Here is an 18,188-nt window from a genome sequence, read left to right as displayed (position 1 = left end):
GCGTGCGGGTGTGTGTGCTTCGGTGTGTGTGTCTGTGTCTGTGTATACAGTGTGTGTGTGTGTGTGAGATAACAGTTTAACCATTTCCTAGTGTATCATTTCATGTAGTAAGAATTCAGTAAAAATTGAAGATCGAAAACTCCATCCCCGTCATAGCGTTTCGGTGTTTTATGTAGTCTTGTCTCTACAATGAAAAGTTGTTTTCATTCACATCGATACCCCCAACTACCTCCCTTACCACCCCCTAGCCACAGCTATTCTTTGTGTTAAGTTTCATTCTAAAATGATACATACATCTAATGTCGCACATATCTTTTGGTTTGTTAATTTGAACAAGAGTCATTGTCACGTTGAGTGAAAATTAAGAAAAGAGGAAATGAAACAGATTGTAGAAAAGTTTGAAGGCACTCTGTATTCAACACGTGTAGACTAACTACCAAAGAAATGAACGTCAACCCTGTTTGTCGATTAAGATAATCTGTATGGTTGACGATTGGAATTGACAATAGCCTAATCCATTTTAGTTATTTTATTATTATTATTATTATTTTTTTTAAGTATTTCATTTTATTTTTTGGAAAATGAACAAGAACTGACATTCTGAAAGAGTAGATATGATTTTGAAGAAAACCAACGAGCTTGCTGACGTCTGTTTCTTTTGCAATTTGAATTACCCTCTTTCCACCCCCACACCCCCAAAACTTGAAATACATAAACTGAATACGTTAAAAACAAACCAATTTAACCCCTTCAAAAGAGAAACAGAGACAAAATGTTTGTACAAGCATGCACACAGAGAGAGAGAGAGAGAAGAAGAAGAAGAACCGTGCTTGTGATTACATAATTATAGTTTTGAAAGACTGACAAAGAGAGAATTCATTTTTAACTGCTGACGAACAAAATCCCCTTCACAATTCTGTTTTGAATACTTCCTTTTCCAGAAAAGTACATTGGGAATGTGCAGAATTAGACATTCATAATCACAGAACAGCTCTGGCAGAAGGGAAGAATGGTAGAAGTGGTGAGGGAGAGTGTGTCGGGGTGTGGGGAGGAGGGCAGAGGAATAGAGAATGACCGTTTCAGTTTCAAGGAGGTGTCAAAATTGTGCGGACTGAGACATACACACTATACAACGCATCTGCTTAAAAAGAAAAAAAAAGAAACAGACCGACACACACAGAGGGAGTCCTTCAGAAGAGACTAAACTCTAGCGATTAGAAGTGCAAAGGAACGTGATTTTCTGGTCATTCTGTTTCCGTTGGGTTGATGCGATTATCGTCTCGGAGAGAAATTGTATCCCTAACACTTGGAAACTCTAATTTCCTCTTCCTCTAAGTCAAGACACAGCTAAAGGGTGGTTTTTTTTTCTTTGTAAAAAACAATAATAATAAAAACAGTTGGTCTTCTCTCTTTCTCATAAGAAAAGCAGAAGGAAAAGAATCACAGAGTCTTCAACACGCTGTTACGTATTGGCACACAGAGAGAGGGAGACAGACAGACAGACAGACAGACAGAAGGACAAACAGAGACAGACAGAGACAGAAGAAGGATAGAGGCGTGGCTGACATCAAAGATGACGAATTTATTCCAAGTCGTAATGAAACACTAAATCTCAAACACAAAACGCCACCACGAGACTATGAAGATAACACCCAACTTTTTTCCCCATCAGTAAAGCACATATTAAAACCTCCAGCCCGATTTCTTAAACATGTCTTTTACTTTTCTCCCCTCATCAGAATGGGGAATACCTAAAACAAAAATAAATAAGGAAGGAATTTTTGTTTAATGTCCCGTCACACATATCGGTGATAATAAAAACTGTTTTTACGCTTAAATAAATAACAAAAAAACAACAACAAAAAACAAAAACAAACCAAAAAAAAAAAAAAAAACCACCCAACTTTCCATACGTTCTACATCTTGCACTCATTGAGTTTTTCTTTTCTTTTCTTTACTTTTTTTTTTTTCCATTTCTCCTTTTGTTGTTGATGACATCAAGTCACGTGGTAGTGGTGTGCTCGGGTCACGTGCGCGACTGACGTGGTGTGTCATGTGAGAGTCATGTGACGGTCACATGATCACTTGCAGCGGAACTGGAAGATGTTGAATCCCGCCCTGGGAATCTGCACGAGCATCCGCTGGCAGGTCAGGTAGGAAGGGCAGTCGCATCTGCCGACAGGAGACGGTGAAATGAGTTATTACAACAGCAACAACAACTATAACACAATGATAATAATAACTGAAACCAAAACTATTCTGTGTGGTGCCCAAATGACTATTCACAGAGAAGAAGAAGAAGAGGAAGAAAAAGGAGGAGAAGAGGAAGAAGAAGCAGGAGAAGAAGAAGACGAAGAAGAAGGGGGAGGAGGAGGAAGAGGAGGAGAAGAAGAAGAAGAATCTCCAGACTTAGATGTTGTTTTTGTTTTTCTCTCTTTTTTTGCGTGTGTGTGTGATTATTATTATTTTTATTTTTTGGTTTGTTTTTTATTTTTTGTTTGTTTTTTGTTTTGTTTGTAGTTGTTCTTGGTTTGTTTTTTTTTGTTTTTGTTTTTTTAGTCCAATCAATATACAAACCGGACTTCTCACAGGAAGGAAACACCATAATAATAAAATTACTACCACATGACCAAACAACCAAAGTTGTCTCTATCAAGAATGGTAAAAAAATATATATATCTCACATCCGGAAGCGTAAAAACAAAACAAAGCAAAAACAAAGGCTACTGCAAAAGAACTAAGTAAAAAAAAAAAATCAATAAAAAAAAAAAATCTACAACTGACATCGTTACATCATCCTTCTGCCCTAAGTACTAAAAAACAAAAACAAAAAAACACACACACAACAACAACAAAGAGATTAATAAACAGGGTTTTGAAATATATATATATATATATATATATATAATTGCGTGTGTGTGTGTGTGTGTGTGTGTGTGTGTGTGTGTGTGTGTGTGTGTGTGTGTGAGAGAGAGAGTTCATTATCATCAACACGTTACAATCCGTCATACTTCAAAGGAAACCAACAATACATTCTTTTATTCTTTTTTAACATCAGCCCCATCACTTCATTTGAACTAGAGAAAAACAAACAAATATTTATCATTAAAAAAAAAACAGCCACGGGACATCATCCTGAGCATGAAGTGGCCGGTAGAAACTTAAAAAATCATAAAAATATGATGGTATTCTTTTCGTTTGTAACCAGACTTAGATCTGCACCTACTTGGTCTTAAGGGCATGCGCCAACAGGTAACTAGTTAAACCCAACACTAAGAAAAAATATCACGAGCACAACGACAACCGTAACAACGCTGATGGTGACTGATGATGACATTAACAAAAACACAATAACAACAACTTCTTCTTCTTCTGCGTTCGTGGGCTGCAACTCTCCCGTTCACTCGTATGTATACGAGTGGGCTTTGACGTGTATGACCGTTTTTACCCGTCCATGTAGGCAGCCATACTCCGCTTTCTGGGGTGTGCATGCCAGGTATGTTCTTGTTTCCATAACCCACCGAACGCTGATTTGGATCACAGGATCTTTAACGTGCGTATTTGATCTTCTGCTTGCGTATACACACGAAGGGGGTTCAGGCACTAAGCAGGTCTGCACATATGATGACCTGGGAGATCGGAAAAATCTCCACCCTTTACCCACCAGGCGCCGTCACCGAGATTCGAACCCGGAACCCTCAGATTGAAAGTCCAACACTTTAACCACTCGGCTATTGCGCCCGTCCAACAACAACAATGATGACTGCAAAAGAGCTATGGGACGTTTGACATTTAGCTTCAGCGTCCACTCACGCGAACAAAAACACAAGAACAACAATGACGATGGCACAACAACGATGGCTGCAAAACTGAAGGCGATGGGACGTTTAACAGTTCAGTGTCCACTCACGCGAACAAGAACGACGACGATAGTACGAAAACGATGGCTACAAAAAAGCCTATGGGACCTTCAACATTTAACCCGTCAGAATCCACTCACGCGAACAGCGACGATGGCTACAAAAAAGCCTATGGGACCTTCAACATTTAACCCGTCAGAGTCCACTCACGCGAACAGCGACGATGGCTACAAAAAAGCCTATTGGACCTTCAACATTTAACTTCAGAGTCCACTCACGCAAACAAGAACGACGACGATAGTACGAAAACGATGGCTACAAAAAAGCCTATGGGACCTTCAACATTTAACCCGTCAGAATCCACTCACGCGAACAGCGACGATGGCTACAAAAAAGCCTATGGGACCTTCAACATTTAACCCGTCCAAGTCCACTCACCCATCCAAGTACTGGCAGTCCTCGCTGGGAGCGTACAGCTGCTGGCTCCAGGGACAGATGGCCCAGCGGCAGATGTCATTCCTCCGGCACGCCTCCGCTTCAGAGGGCAGCTCGTTAATCTGGGGTAACACACAACACATGGTTCTTTTTGTTTTGTTGTTGTTGTTGTTAAGGCGATGTAGACCTTCTCTGCTACCATCTATATTTGTTCTTTCTTCCCCCCCCCCCACCCCCCGCCCCCCGCCCCCACCCCTTTTTTTTTCTTTTTTTGGCTTGTGTCGTGTGTGTGTGCGCGCGCGTGTTGATTAATAACTCATTCAGACTTGCTGCTAACGCAACACCAACGAGCGGCCTACATCTAGGAAAATTGGAAATCCTCAGAAAAGTCAAAGAATATCAAAAAGAACAGGTACAAGGCCATCACACCATCGATCACCTCAAAGAAATAAAAGCAGAGAGAGGGAGCGGCCTAAGTCTAACATGAAAGGTAGAGCACGATGCTTTGCAAATCAAACAAATATCGGCATCATTTCCAAACCAACATTGCGCAAATTTCTTCAAAACGGAACAGAGTCTCTGTGGGCTTTTCCAAATACAATAGACTGAGCAACACACTAGACGCCACGTTCTTGGCATCAGAGATCTTTTCCCATCCCTCTTGCGGCCAGTCAGTGGCAGCCTCTGTGCGTGTGTGTATGTGTGTGTTTGTGTGCATGTGTGGGTCTGTATTTTTGAGTGCGTTTGTGCATGCGCGAGAGTGTAAGTGTACACAAGTGTCAGTAGAGTTCTGTGCACGTGTGTGTGTGTGTGTGTGTGTGTGTGTGTGTGTGTGTGTGAGGGGGAGGTGGGGGTGCGGGGGGAGGTAGGGTAGAGGATGAGGTATGTGAGTGTATGCATGCCTACACTGTGGGAGCAACAGGATATTGGAACGTATATATATATATCTTTGTATATATGTGTGTGGGGTTGGGGTGGGAGATATGGGCATATGTGTGTGTGCTTGTACAAGTAAGTGTTCATCTGTGTGTGTGTGTGTGTGTGTGTGTGTGTGTGTTTGCCGTGGAAGCTGCGATACGTAGACTAGAAATGAGTGTGTGGAGGAGGGGGGTAGAGGAGGTGCAGGGTAATGTGGTGTGTGTGTGTGTGTGTGTGTGTGTGTGTGTGTTGGAGCTCATGTACGTTTATATGTATTTAACTGTGCTTTCATATCTGTGAAACTGCATGTTTGGTGCATATCTGTTATGCATGTGTGGGTGTATATGTGAATGTGTATCTTCATGTTTTACTTCTATTTGCTTATTTATCATCATTGTTATCTTATTTATTTATTTATCTTAAAAAAAATTATATTATTATTATTATTACTACTACTACTACCTTTTTATTATTATTATTATTATTATTATTATTACTACTACTACTACTACCTTTTTTTATAATTATTATTTATTCATTTATTTATTTGTGTAAGCTTATCTATTATTTATTCACCTTTTTTTTTTTTTACATTATAATTATCTATTTATTTGTGTAAGCTTATCTATTATTTATTCACCTTTTTTTTCCCCTCAAGGCCTGACTAAGCGCGTTGGGTTACACTGCTGGTCAGGCGTCTGCTTGGCAGATGTGGTGTAGCGTATATGGATTTGTCCGAACGCAGTGACGCCTCCTTGAGCTACTGAAGCTGAAACTGAAACTCAGACCTTCGGTACCCGAGCATTGTTCTCAGAGGCGTCCAGTTTCGTCTCATTAAAACAGTTTTCAAGTTCTGAACGTGTGCTTAAATCGAATCAGTATCAGTATCAGTAGCTCAAGAAGGCGTCACTGCGTTCGGTCAAATCCATATACGCTACACCACATCTGCCAAGCAGATGCCTGACCAGCAGCGCAACCCAACGCGCTTAGTCAGGCCTTGAGGTCAACAGATGTGCAGACCTGTTTGTGCCTGAACCTCCTTCATGTTCCTATATGAATACATATACTGAAGATCGAATACAAACGTTCAAAATCTCATCACACACACACACACACACACACACCGGCATCTCCCCCCCTCCTCCACACCCCCGCCCCCCGGGTCCCCTTCCTTCTGTCCGTCTCTGTCTCTGTCTCTCTCACACACCACTTTACTTTACACGAAGCTACAACCCTTGGTTGTTCTATCACAGAAAACCGGTTTGTCAGGACAGAACACACAGCCTTTGCTCATTTTTGCCCAATATATCTCAAACGTCTCCCAAGTGGCCTCAGTCCAAAACTGCAGCGCCACTCAACGATAAGTCAGGGAGGTAACTCATGCAACTTCCGGGAGGGAGTTAACCCACGCAACTTCCGACAGGCGACTGGCTATCTCCTGCAACTCCCGCGGGCAGGCGATTCTCTCTCTCTCTCTCTCTTTGTGTCGTTCGTTCTTACCCCCCTTTTCCATCAAGATAATGAGCTCCCGCGGGCTTGCTCTGCAGACAGGAAAGTTGCGTGCCGGGAGTTGTCTTCCCAATGGAGAAGGCGAGCGGACCGCGGCCTGATCACGAAAATTGCCCTGCGGGGTTTCAACGGGTTAAGCGTCAGTTGTGGCCGTGCTTGTTTGTCTTAGAGCTTTCATTATACGTCATCTGCTGTGTAGTGTGGACAGTGGTGACAAAGCATTGTCCGGCGGATACTGATGTTGTGTGGAGTGGGTGGGGGTTTATTGGGCGGAGGCGGAGAGTTTGCGGTTTTGAGGAGGGAGGTAGGGAACGTGCGGACGTGGTGGTGGTGGTGGGGGGGGAGGGGGGGCAGTGGGGGGAGCGTCGGGGGTGGGGGTGGGGGGGAGGGGCGGGAGAGTGGGGGGGGGGGGGGGGGGGTGAGACACACACACACACACACACGCACACACACACAAGGAAACCATCCTCTTCCTCCTCCGCTACCATCTATAATTTTCTTTCTTTCTTTCCTTTTTTGTGGTGTGCACGGTGTGCGTGCACGCACTGCATGTGTGTGTGTGTGTTGGGATGAGGTGGGTGGAGAAAGAGAGACAGACAAACAGATAATGAAAGAATGAACGAGAGAGAGAGAGAGAACACTGAACACTGAAATAGAGAGAGAGAGAGAGAGAGAGAGAGAGAGAGAGACAGAGACAGAGACAGAGAGAGAAGACAAGACAAATTCTTTATTTCCGAGGATAATAGATAAGTACGCCTTTTTTTCATACAGTCCCCGCCCTGAAACAGGGTCCACACTACACAATACTACATTATATATGTCACTGCATGCACTCCACATTGCTACTTTGATAAATTCATAGCGTGCGAACACCATACTGCATAAAGGCATAAGCATGGTAATAATAAGACACACACACACACACACACACACACACACATGGGCACAGGCATGATATTTACAATATGAGAGAGAGAGAGAGAGAGAGAGAGAGAGAGAGAGAGAGAGAGAGAGAGAGAGAGAGAGAGAGAGAGCATGTGTGTGCAAAGTGTCGGAGAAGAATAGACAGACGGAGATACCTCCAAGAAATGGAAAGACAAAATAAAGAGACAGACAGAGAAAGACCAAGGAGAAAGAAAAAGAAAAAAAAGGGCAAGTAAAAACAGACATACCTGGACACTCACATGCATTCACATGGACACACACACGACCCCATCCCCCTCACACAAACACTCGGACAGACAGACAGACAAACACTCACCCACACAAGTACACACACTAAGAAAAACGAACAAATATTTACCCTCACAAGCACACACACACACACACACACACTCACACTCGCACGCACGCACACACACACACACACACACACACACACACACACCTTTGTAAAAAAAGCAGTCGTAGCTTATTCAATTACCATCTTGAAATAAAAATTTTGACTTGACTTCACACACACACACACACACACACACCCGCGCGTGCATTTTGGCACACAGAGACAAGATAGGGATTTTTTTTTTCACACACACGGACACCCCCCCCCCCCTCCACACACACACACACCCACCCTCTCCCTACACACAGAATGAGGGAGACAGAGACAGGGATCTTCATAACGCTCTCCCGCAACACTATCCAAGAAGAAATTGTTGCGAGTTGTTGCGCAGCTGCTGATGATGCAACAACAGTCTTCCGTCAGTGAGGTAGAAGTTGTCACGTGTTAATTAAACACCTCTTTGGTTTTTGCCTTATAAATTGTGCCTCCTAGGAACCTTTCCTGAGGCAATTCCATTTGATTGATGTTCAGAGCTGGACTGATGGTAGACGTTGTTACGTGTTCAACATCTCTGTGGCTCGGCTTTGTTTTGAGGCTCTTAAAGTTATGTTTCCTGAACGATTTCATTTGATTGATGATATTTTGTGCTGGATTGATTAAGCCGTGGACCCTAATTTACTTGTTTCATGGAAGAAAACATTCTCCCCCTCCCCCTCAGCCCCCCTCCCGTCTCTCTTCCTGTCTCTCTGCCCCCTCCATCCACTTTTCTTTCTTTCTTTTTTTTTCTGCCCCATCATCTGCACCGTTTCAGTGGCATTACTCCCACGCCGCTCATTTAGATTCCCCCATACACAGCCACACCCCGAGTTCGTCCGTCGCAGTTCCAGCGTCGGCAGTCCACAGGGAACCATCGATGTTAGGTCGCCAGGAGGCCACACACCAGAGGAGACCCTGCACTGCTGCTGAGTCACTTCGGTGGTGCCTGTTCTGATTTAACGTACTTAGGACACCACCTATTAAGCCCCCTACTAACGACAATAATAGCTTAGTCGCGGAGCCAGACTGAGTGAGCGTCCCTCCCAGAGTGGAGACCGCCACCAAGTCCCTTTCTATCTCAATAGCCATTCCACCTGTGCGCACAACCCTGTCTCTCACTATTTATATCTCTCTCAGTCCCAATCTCTGTCTCTTTCTATTAATTTCAATATCTCTCTCCCTCTCTCTCTATATAAATTTCAATATATATATATATATATATGTGTGTGTGTGTGTGTGTGTGTGTGTGTGTGTGTGATATCTCGATCCCTCTCACTTTCTCTCCATCTCGCCGCCTCTAACTCTGTCTCTCTCTGTCTCTCTCTCCCTGTCAGTGTCTTACTTTCTCTCAATCTCTCACTTTCTCTCTCATAATTTCTTTCCCAGTTTCTTCTCTCTTGTGTCTGGTGGTATCTGGCATCTGCTATCTCTCTCTCTCTCTCCCTCCATCCCTCCCCTAATTTCTCTCCTTCAGCATCGCCCCCCCCCCTCCACTCCCCTATCTACCTCCACCCACCACACCTCTCCTCCCTCCTCTCCTCCCTAATCAACACCCTCCTCCCTCTCACCCCCCTCCCGCGCCCTCCCCCCTCCCCCCGCCCCCCTCTCTCTCTCTTGTGATCAAACTAATGATTGACAACATTCTCCTTAAAACCAGGCCTCCAGACAGATAAAGCATTCAGTCTCATTGACCAACTTTTCCCTCCTTGTATGGCCCATCACCGTCTTTGATCCTGCAATCGTGGACTTCTAACATGCTCAGCAGGTGACTCTCTCTGGGCATCAAAAGAAAAAGGAAGCGACTTTGATCATCCCTCCTAGATCCTCTGCTGTGGCAGACATGCACACAACAGACGAGGGATGTTGAAATAAGTCTTGCCAAACTTTTTATTTATTTATTTAATTTTTATTTATATTTTTATACATAATTCAAATAATGAACTGCATGCAATAGTGACATACATGCACACAGACAAGGGATATTGAAATAAGTCTTGCCAAACTTTTATATATATATATATATATATATAATTAACTGCATGCAATAGTTGCAGACAGACAACGGATGTTGAAAGAATTCTTGTCAAACTCTCCCCTCCCTCTCCCCCCCCCCCCTCAAAAAAAAAAAAAAAAAAAATTCAAATGCATGCAGTAGAGGCAGGCAGATATATTGGTGAAACACGAAGAGCTATGGGATATAATCTCAAGGACGTATGTGGGCCTACCTTCGTTTGTTTGTTTGTTGTTGTCGTCGATGTTTTAAATCTTATGAGAGATAAAGAGAAGGTGGGTAGGCAGTTAAGGAAAGGGGGTGTGGGGGTGGGGGGAGGAGCATAAGGAAGGGGGGGCATAAGGAAGGGGGTGGGGGGAGGAACATAAGGAAGGGGATGTGGGGGGGGGCATAAAGAAGGGGGTGGGGAGGAGCATAAGGAAGGGGGTGGGGGTGAGGGGGGGGAGCATAAGGAAGGGGGTGGGGGTGAGGGGGGGGAGCATGAGGAAGGGGGTGGGGGGAGGAGCATAAGGAAGGGGGGTAAGGTGAGGGGGAGGAGCATAAGGAAGGGGGTGGGGGGAGGAGCATAAGGAAGGAATACAAGAACAGAAAGGGAGAAACGCCTACTCGAACTCAAACTTTTTAAGTGAGCCAGCTGCATTGCTAGGACGGAAGAGTGTATGTGTGTAAGGTTGTAACCCGCTACTAACTGTGTATAGTATGGAACTGAGCAATGGCGTAGTTCGGTCAACGTAGGCATTTAAGCACGTGTAACAGTCAAAAAGTTAGAACCAAGCAGTAAGTGGGTCGCGACTGTTGCGCAGACGTTATTCTGGAAGAAAATATCTTCCGTAATAGCCGCTCGTTTTTATCGCATTTTATCTTTTGAAATCATATAATCTTATTTCATTTATTTCATAAATGCTCAAAAAGAGATAGACAGACACAGACAGAAGAACGAGAGAGAGAAAGAGAGAGTTTGAAGGGGGAGGGGGGGGGGTCATGGCGGATAGGGAAAGGGACAGCGGGGGGGGGGGGGGGGGGGGGGGGGGGGGGGGGGGGGTGAGCATAAGAAAGATGGGAAAGAAATAAGTATTTTTTAACCAATGGTTTCTCAGACAGGCGTTCATTGGAAGAGAGAGAGAGAGAGAGAGAGAAACTGGGGTAAGAGGGAGAGGAAGAAAAAGAGAGTGTGTGTGTGTGTGTGTTGTGTGTTTGTGTGTGTGTGTGTGTGTGTGTGCGAGAGAGAGAGAGAGAGAGAGAGAGAGAGAGAGAGAGAGAATAAGACAGAGAGAATGGGGGGTGGGGGGTGGGGGGGGGGCATCTTTTTCTCTTTAGTCCGAAAGAGCCACAAGAAACAGAGTGACACACAGACAGACAGACATACAGTTCCTCCTCTTCCCCCACTGTCAGGCATTATCAGATTCCATTCACAAGCAACCCCATCCCGGTGAAGCATCCCAGACTGTCCCCCACCCCGCAAACGTTCCCGGGGGACAATTTGACCGCTGGAAATGTTTCCCGGGGACTTCCTCACCGTTCATAATGTCCCATGCGAACATTTTCAGGGGCCAAAATGTCCCCCTTTTTTGTGTGTGTGTGTGTGTTTTAGCCTCGTTTTGAAATGTCCCCCTTACCCTGAAAATGTCACCCCCTTGTATCCCGTGACGTCCCCTCCGCCGAAAATGCCCCCCCCCCTCCCCAAACCGCCCTCACCCCTCCTCCTCACGCCCCCAGCTTTTTCTCCAACAGAACATTTGTTACATCTGCGAACGCGCGGTGTGTGCGTGCGCACTTGTGTGTGTGTGTGTGTGTGTGTGTGTGTGTGTGTGTGTGCGTGCGTGTGTGTGTGTGTGTGTGTGCGCGCGCGCGCGCCTGTGTGTAACTATATTGGTGTAGGTCGTGTCAGCAGTCAAAATAATTATGGTTCTCTGTCTCTGAAGTATACCAACCGTTACATCAAGAACAGCGGAAGCTGTTAAATACAATATATATATATGGTGAACTTGGCAAAGGGGACGTTACGGGATACATGGCAAGGACATTTTCAAGGTAAGGGAGACATTTCAGAACTAGGCTAAAACCCAAGAAAGGAGACATTTTGGCCGCTAACAGTGTCCACAGGGGACATTATGAACAGTAAGAAAGTCCCCAGGGGACATTTTCAGTGGTAAATTTGTCCCCGGGGACGTTTCCAGGTGGGGGACAGTCTGGGATACAACACCGGCTCCAACTCAGCTCCGCACGCACAAGCACGTGCAACACACGCGCACGCGCACTGTGCACTGTTTCGCTCCGGCAATCATCCAACAGAGCATTACAGTCACGTGGTATGGTGTGGTGTGGTGTGGTGCGGTGTGGAGCAGAATGTCTGAAACTCAGCTGGAGTGATGTAGGTAGTCATAGTTAAATAATAGCGGAGATGAGATCATTATTATATCATGCAAACTGGCTACCTACATGGCGGGGTAAAAACGGGTCATACACGTTCAAAAGCCCACTTGTGTAGATAAGAGTGAACGTGGGTAGTTTGCAGCCTACGATCGAAGTACAACAACATACTATGCAAACAAGACTGTCGCAATCATTACGTGGACGAAATTCTGGAAAGGAAATAACGTCTTTCGTGTAAGTTGTTTCTTTTATTGTGTTATCTTATTTGATAGTTTGTGATATTTCATTTCCTTCCTTTTTCACACGGATGAATGTCGTCAACTTTGCACACAAAGAAGCTCAACAATGTAACGTGTGTAGTATAAAAAAAAAAAAAAAAAAGAAAAAAGAAAAAAAAATACCGGCTGGTTTTTGACAAGTGGTCTGCGTTCATTGGCTGCGAATCCCAACGTCACCCCGTGTACTTGTGCGAGTGAGCGTTTCCTAAAGTGCAGTACCTTTTTTCTTTTTTCTTTTTTTAACCCCGCGACGCGTTGTTGAACCGTGTTTCTAGAGCTGTGTTTGCTGGTATTATATTATTGTTGTTTTCCATAACCCATCGAACGCTAATCCACATGGATACCGTGACATAAACGTCAACATGCGCATTAATTTTGATCGTCTGCGTGTGTACACTATACATGTTGACCTTTTGAGATCGGGAGGGGAAAAAAAATCACACCTGGTGCTATGACCGAGATTCAAACGCCTAGAGTCAAAAAGTGCAACGCTTTCAATTTCACCATTCGGCTGTTGAGCCCAGTTTCTAATGTCCGAATCTCGATATATCGGGGGGGATAAAAAGATAAAAAGAAGAAGAAGAAAACCGACTGTTCGATTTGAGACTGTCGTGCTCTCATTCTATGTTGTATTCTGCTCTTCAGCGAACTACTTTTCTTTCTTTTTTTCTTCATTTTTGTTATCTTCCCCCTCCCTCCCCGACCGCCCCCACCCCTCCCATTCCCTTCACCTTGTTTCTGTTACGATTCTGTTGGTGTTGTTACCATGACAAAATTTTAAGCATATATATGTATATATATATATATATATATAGCCTATATATATATATATAATATATATATATATATATATATATATATATAGAGAGAGAGAGAGAGAGAGAGTTTAAAATATATATATATATACAACGCGCTCTTCGTTGTCAACAACAATATGCAGATCAACGATGAGTTTTATTTAACCCATTCATTGACTTCTACTGCCGAGAATGCACGTCAGAAAAGGGCCGTCACCCGACGGAGTTTACAAATACAAGTCAAGAGTGTAAGTCACCATTCTTTTAGTTAGGACTTCTCCCTGTAATTGGGACTGCATTACTTTTGTTCGGCAAAGTCATTTACGCCATTGATAAACACACACAAAAAGTAGTAATTAGGCCCACACTTCAAAGACATGCCACGTTGGTCTCGTTTCAACAAGAGTCAGCAGTTAAGGGGTTAAAGTGTAATCATTGTCGACCTCACAAAGGGTTAAGTGCGCATACAGCTCACGCACATAGTGTGACAGTATGAATGGAACTCCAATATGGTCGACAGCGGATTGTCTCGTCTGCATGCTGTGACGTTACGTCGAAAATCTCTATTTGGGGGGGTAGGGGTGGGGGTGTGGGGCCTTCCTTAATGATAGTCTCTGACGACTTTCAGGGTGATGGTTATTATCATTCTGAGTGGGTGTGAGGTTGTCTGTCTGTCTGTGTGTCTCTGTCTCTGGCTGTCTCTACCGTCTCTGTGTGTGTGTGTGTGTGTGTGTGTGTGTGTGTGTGTGTGTGTGTGTGTGTGTGTGTGAATCTTCCATAAAGCGACAGTACATATATTTCAATGAACACTTTCTTTTTCTCAAAGCAAAAGACGAAGAATAGGAAAACCACGATTGTAATTGTAATGAATGAAAGAATTTCTTATCCATCCACTTGGTTGTGTATTCGATGTAATTTCTATATTATAACGTATTTGTGAACAGATCCACCACATTTTGACGTGCGAAATGAGGTTGTCATTTATTTTCTTTTAAGACAGGTGACATATTAGGTCACATGATCGCTAGCTTTTGTATTCTTCAATGAGATTGATTTTAACTGTTTTGTTGTCATTGTTTTTGTTGCTTTGTTTCACTGGTTAATACACTTGATATCTCCACTTTCTTTGGCTGATACACTTAATATCTCTTCATTCTTTTTCATGATTTTAGACAAATGAGTTAAAGCATTGTCAAAACTTCAATGCATCCATTTAAGAATGATAAAGATAAATCAGCTGAAGGGGCAAATTAATATAAGATCAAATGAAATACAAAACAAAACGAAATAAAATAATAAACAAAGAAAGCCAAGAAAACGAACCTCGATGTAGATATGACTGTGTCCAATTTCCACATCACGTGCTTTCCACGTTTGAATTTCTCTCTTCCCCTACCCCCTCTTCTCTCTCTCTCTCTCCCTTTCTCTCTCCCCCGGTCTCTTTCTCTCTCCCTCTCTCCTTCTCTATCTCCTGTCTCTTTCTCTCCACCTCTCTCTCTTTCTCTCTCCCTCTCTCTTTCTTTCCCTCTCTCTCCCTCTCTCTATCTCTCTTTCTCCCCCTCTCTCTCTTTCTCTCTCCCTTTCTCTCTCCCCCTCTCTTTCTCCCTCTCTCTTTCTCTGTCCCTCTCTCTATCTTCCTCTCTCTCTCTCCTTCCCTCTGTCTCTCTCTGTCTCTCTCTCCTCTCTCTCTCCCTTTCTCTCTCCCCCTGTCTCTCTCTCCCTCTCTCCTTCTCTATCTCCTGTCTCTTTCTCTCCACCTCTCTTTCTCTCTCTCCCCTCACTGGAATGGAAGACAGAAAGAGAAGAAGAATATGAAGCCGCCAAAATGAAGCAGGACCAAAAAAAAAAAAACAAAAAAAAAAAAAAAGGAGAATGGTGTGGTTGGAAACGTTCTATCACAACGCCATTCCGTCACTGCTGAGAGAGATTGACGTCTTACGATTGCATTGTATTGTGATGTATCGTATCGCATCGTATCGTAATAACTTTTTTTTTTTTTTTTTTTGGTCAACAGATTTCTCTATGTGAAATTCAGACTGCTCTCTCCAGGAACAGTGCGTCGCCATTCCGGTTTTTTTAAGTGTTTTTTTTCCCCCTTTCTTTTTCCTTCTTTTTCTCAAGTCTGCAAGCGTATTTATTTCTCTGTCAAACTGAATTTTTCTACAAAATTTTGCCAGGGACAACCTTGCTGTTGGCGTGGGTTCTTTGACGTACACTAAGTGCATGCTGCACACGAGGCCTCCCGTTTATTGTCTCAACTGAAAGACTAGCCCACAGACCACCAATCAAGCAAGGTCTAGCGGAAGGGTGAGATGGGATGGGAGGGGAGGGAGGGAGGGGGTGGGGATAAAAATCCTGATCCCTGTGTGGGATTCGAACCCGACCGTGGCCACTCGCTTCCTAGTCAGCAGTACCACTGGGCCACCGTTCCCCTACTTTATGCTTTATGTCCTCAGTGACGTCGGCCCTACACCCACCTGATATCACAGATTGACGTAAGTTAACAGTCGGGCTCACAGCCAAAGTGAGAGCTATATGATCATGGCCTCTCCACTGCAGTGGGAAGTCATTTACCAGATTCGTCTTTTGTGAAGGTCTGTGACTCTCAAACTAGGAGACAAGATTCTCTTAGTGCTGCAGTCTTGGGGGCTAGCTGGCCTTTGCGAACCAAACACAACGCCGACTGTCCTAAAACCCTCTTTCCCGAGATAGTGGTGATGTAACTGGAGGCAAGACACTCTCCACTATAATCAAATTCTAGCCCAGATAGTTGGGACAGCAATGGTCTCCTCTGCCGTTCTGATGGTCATAAGTCGGACACGATTGATTATCATACACATAACTTATAGTCTGATCAGATTTGTGATTTAACCTAGAACAAATCCAATTAAAATTTAACAGTTTTCGATGTCTCTTCTGATTGTTGTAATGCATCTGCTTGGCAGATGTGGTGTAGCGTATATGGATTTGTCCGAACGCAGTGACGCCTCCTTGAGCTACTGATACTGATACTGATACTGTTGTAATATAAATAAAAGTTATCATAATTATCATATATGATAATGATAACGATAATAACAATAATAATCATTATCATTGTCGTTATTACGTTATTATTGTCACTATTAATATATCGTTATTATCACCATCATCACCTTCATCAACACTAAAGAACCGAACATGCCGGTGAAGGTGTAATATCGGTGCCGCGAGGGTTGTGGTGGATCAGATTTACTGAAGAAAAGCACAAGGTGTGGGGTGTGGGTGTGGGTGTGGGAAGGGGGGTTGAGCGATGGCTTCACCGACATACACACACAGACTGACTGATTCCACTAATGCGCTTTTATTTTTTCGAAAAAAAATTCAGTGAAATCTAAATATGTCAGTCTGCCGCGGGGAAAAAAATGCCATGACTATGATACTTCATTTATGTACGTCGGTACGTTTTCGTTTCACTTAACTAACCATAACCCCCCCCCCCCCCCCCCAACCCCTCTCGTTGCTTAATGAGGAACTGCATACAGTTTAGTGAAGAAAGTCAATGCATACATTCACTGAACTTCAGTAAAAACAAAAATACCGTACTTGGATAACGGATAAGGTGACAATGCGTTTCATGTTCAAAGAGTTACCGCCCTTGACAGTCAGTCATTCAGCAACACACCTACCATATTTGGCCTTGCAAAAAACATTTTCCGACGTTATATTTTTTTTTCCTGTATATATATATATATATATATATATATATATATATATGGAAGAGCAGTATTTGTAGAGTGCAAAACACTTGGAATCGTTTTTAAACAAATTTGTTCTAGTTTTGACCATTCACGATCCAAATCTGATCAGACTTCTCGGTGACGATTTCAGGACATGCACATGTTAACAAGCTATGATCGGATACTTACCCGTCTTGAAGAGTAGGCTGCGGCTTGCACCAGCAAGACGGAAGCGAAGAAGGCAGCAAAGATTTCCAGAACCAGCTTCATTGTGATTTCGGTTTGTTTTTCTCTTTCGGGTTCTGCCCTGGTGATGTCTTCAGGAAAGATTATTTTGGTGGGGGAGGGGTATCGAGCGAGATTCAACTACGACAGTATGTGCCGGCTGATATTCTTCCGACAGACCCTGCCGTAGATGTGGTGTTTTAGCGGCGATCAAGAAACAGTTGTTAACAAAAACAAAACTGTTTCGGGAAACTGTTTTTTTTTAAAATCACTCTTGCACGAAAAACAAGCAGATAGTGTTTTGTTCGTCTTTGAATTATAAGGGAAAAAAAAGTTATGTCCGGTTTTTTGAACACTTGTATTTTTTGGTTTGAGCTGCGAAACGCTGTTGATGTCTGGAGTGGCGATGGATGGATGATGCAAGGGAAGACAGATGGTCCTTTAGAGTCGATCGGCAGCGAAGAAGTTGAAGAAGGGATGTGGACGTCGCAGAGCTTCAGTGGAGTACTCAGAGTAAAGGCGACAGGCGATTGTTTATAAAACACTGCCCCCACCTACTCTTTGTGAATGGGCTTGTCCTCGTGCCACACTCGCACGTGCCGAAGCGCGCGTTCACTGCGGAGGTTTTGATTGGCTGGCCAAAGGAAAAAAGGGCGGTAAAAACCAATATGCAAATGACGTCTGGCTGTCCTTGTGTTGTCCTGCCACGTCGCACGTGCCTCTCTCAGGGGGGTGGGGAGGGGGG

At 43.8% G+C, this 18,188-nt stretch overlaps 1 long non-coding RNA gene across 1 annotated transcript; it reads right to left on the bottom strand.

The window, feature by feature from the left end:
- Window positions 1–1,154: 1,154 nt before the first annotated feature.
- On the bottom strand, window positions 1,155–17,931 carry LOC143287311 (uncharacterized). The gene is made up of 3 exons (XR_013055939.1): window positions 17,408–17,931; window positions 4,299–4,417; window positions 1,155–2,172 (listed from the first exon to the last, which is right to left on the bottom strand). It is a non-coding gene; the product is annotated as an uncharacterized LOC143287311 (long non-coding RNA).
- Between the last annotated feature and the right edge of the window lie 257 nt (window positions 17,932–18,188).

The sequence above is a fragment of the Babylonia areolata genome, chromosome 11 (assembly GCF_041734735.1).
Source record: "Babylonia areolata isolate BAREFJ2019XMU chromosome 11, ASM4173473v1, whole genome shotgun sequence".
NCBI lineage: Eukaryota > Metazoa > Mollusca > Gastropoda > Neogastropoda > Buccinidae > Babylonia > Babylonia areolata.
The sequence above is the reverse complement of the archived record's forward strand: the minus strand, read 5'-3'. Positions and strand labels throughout refer to the sequence as shown.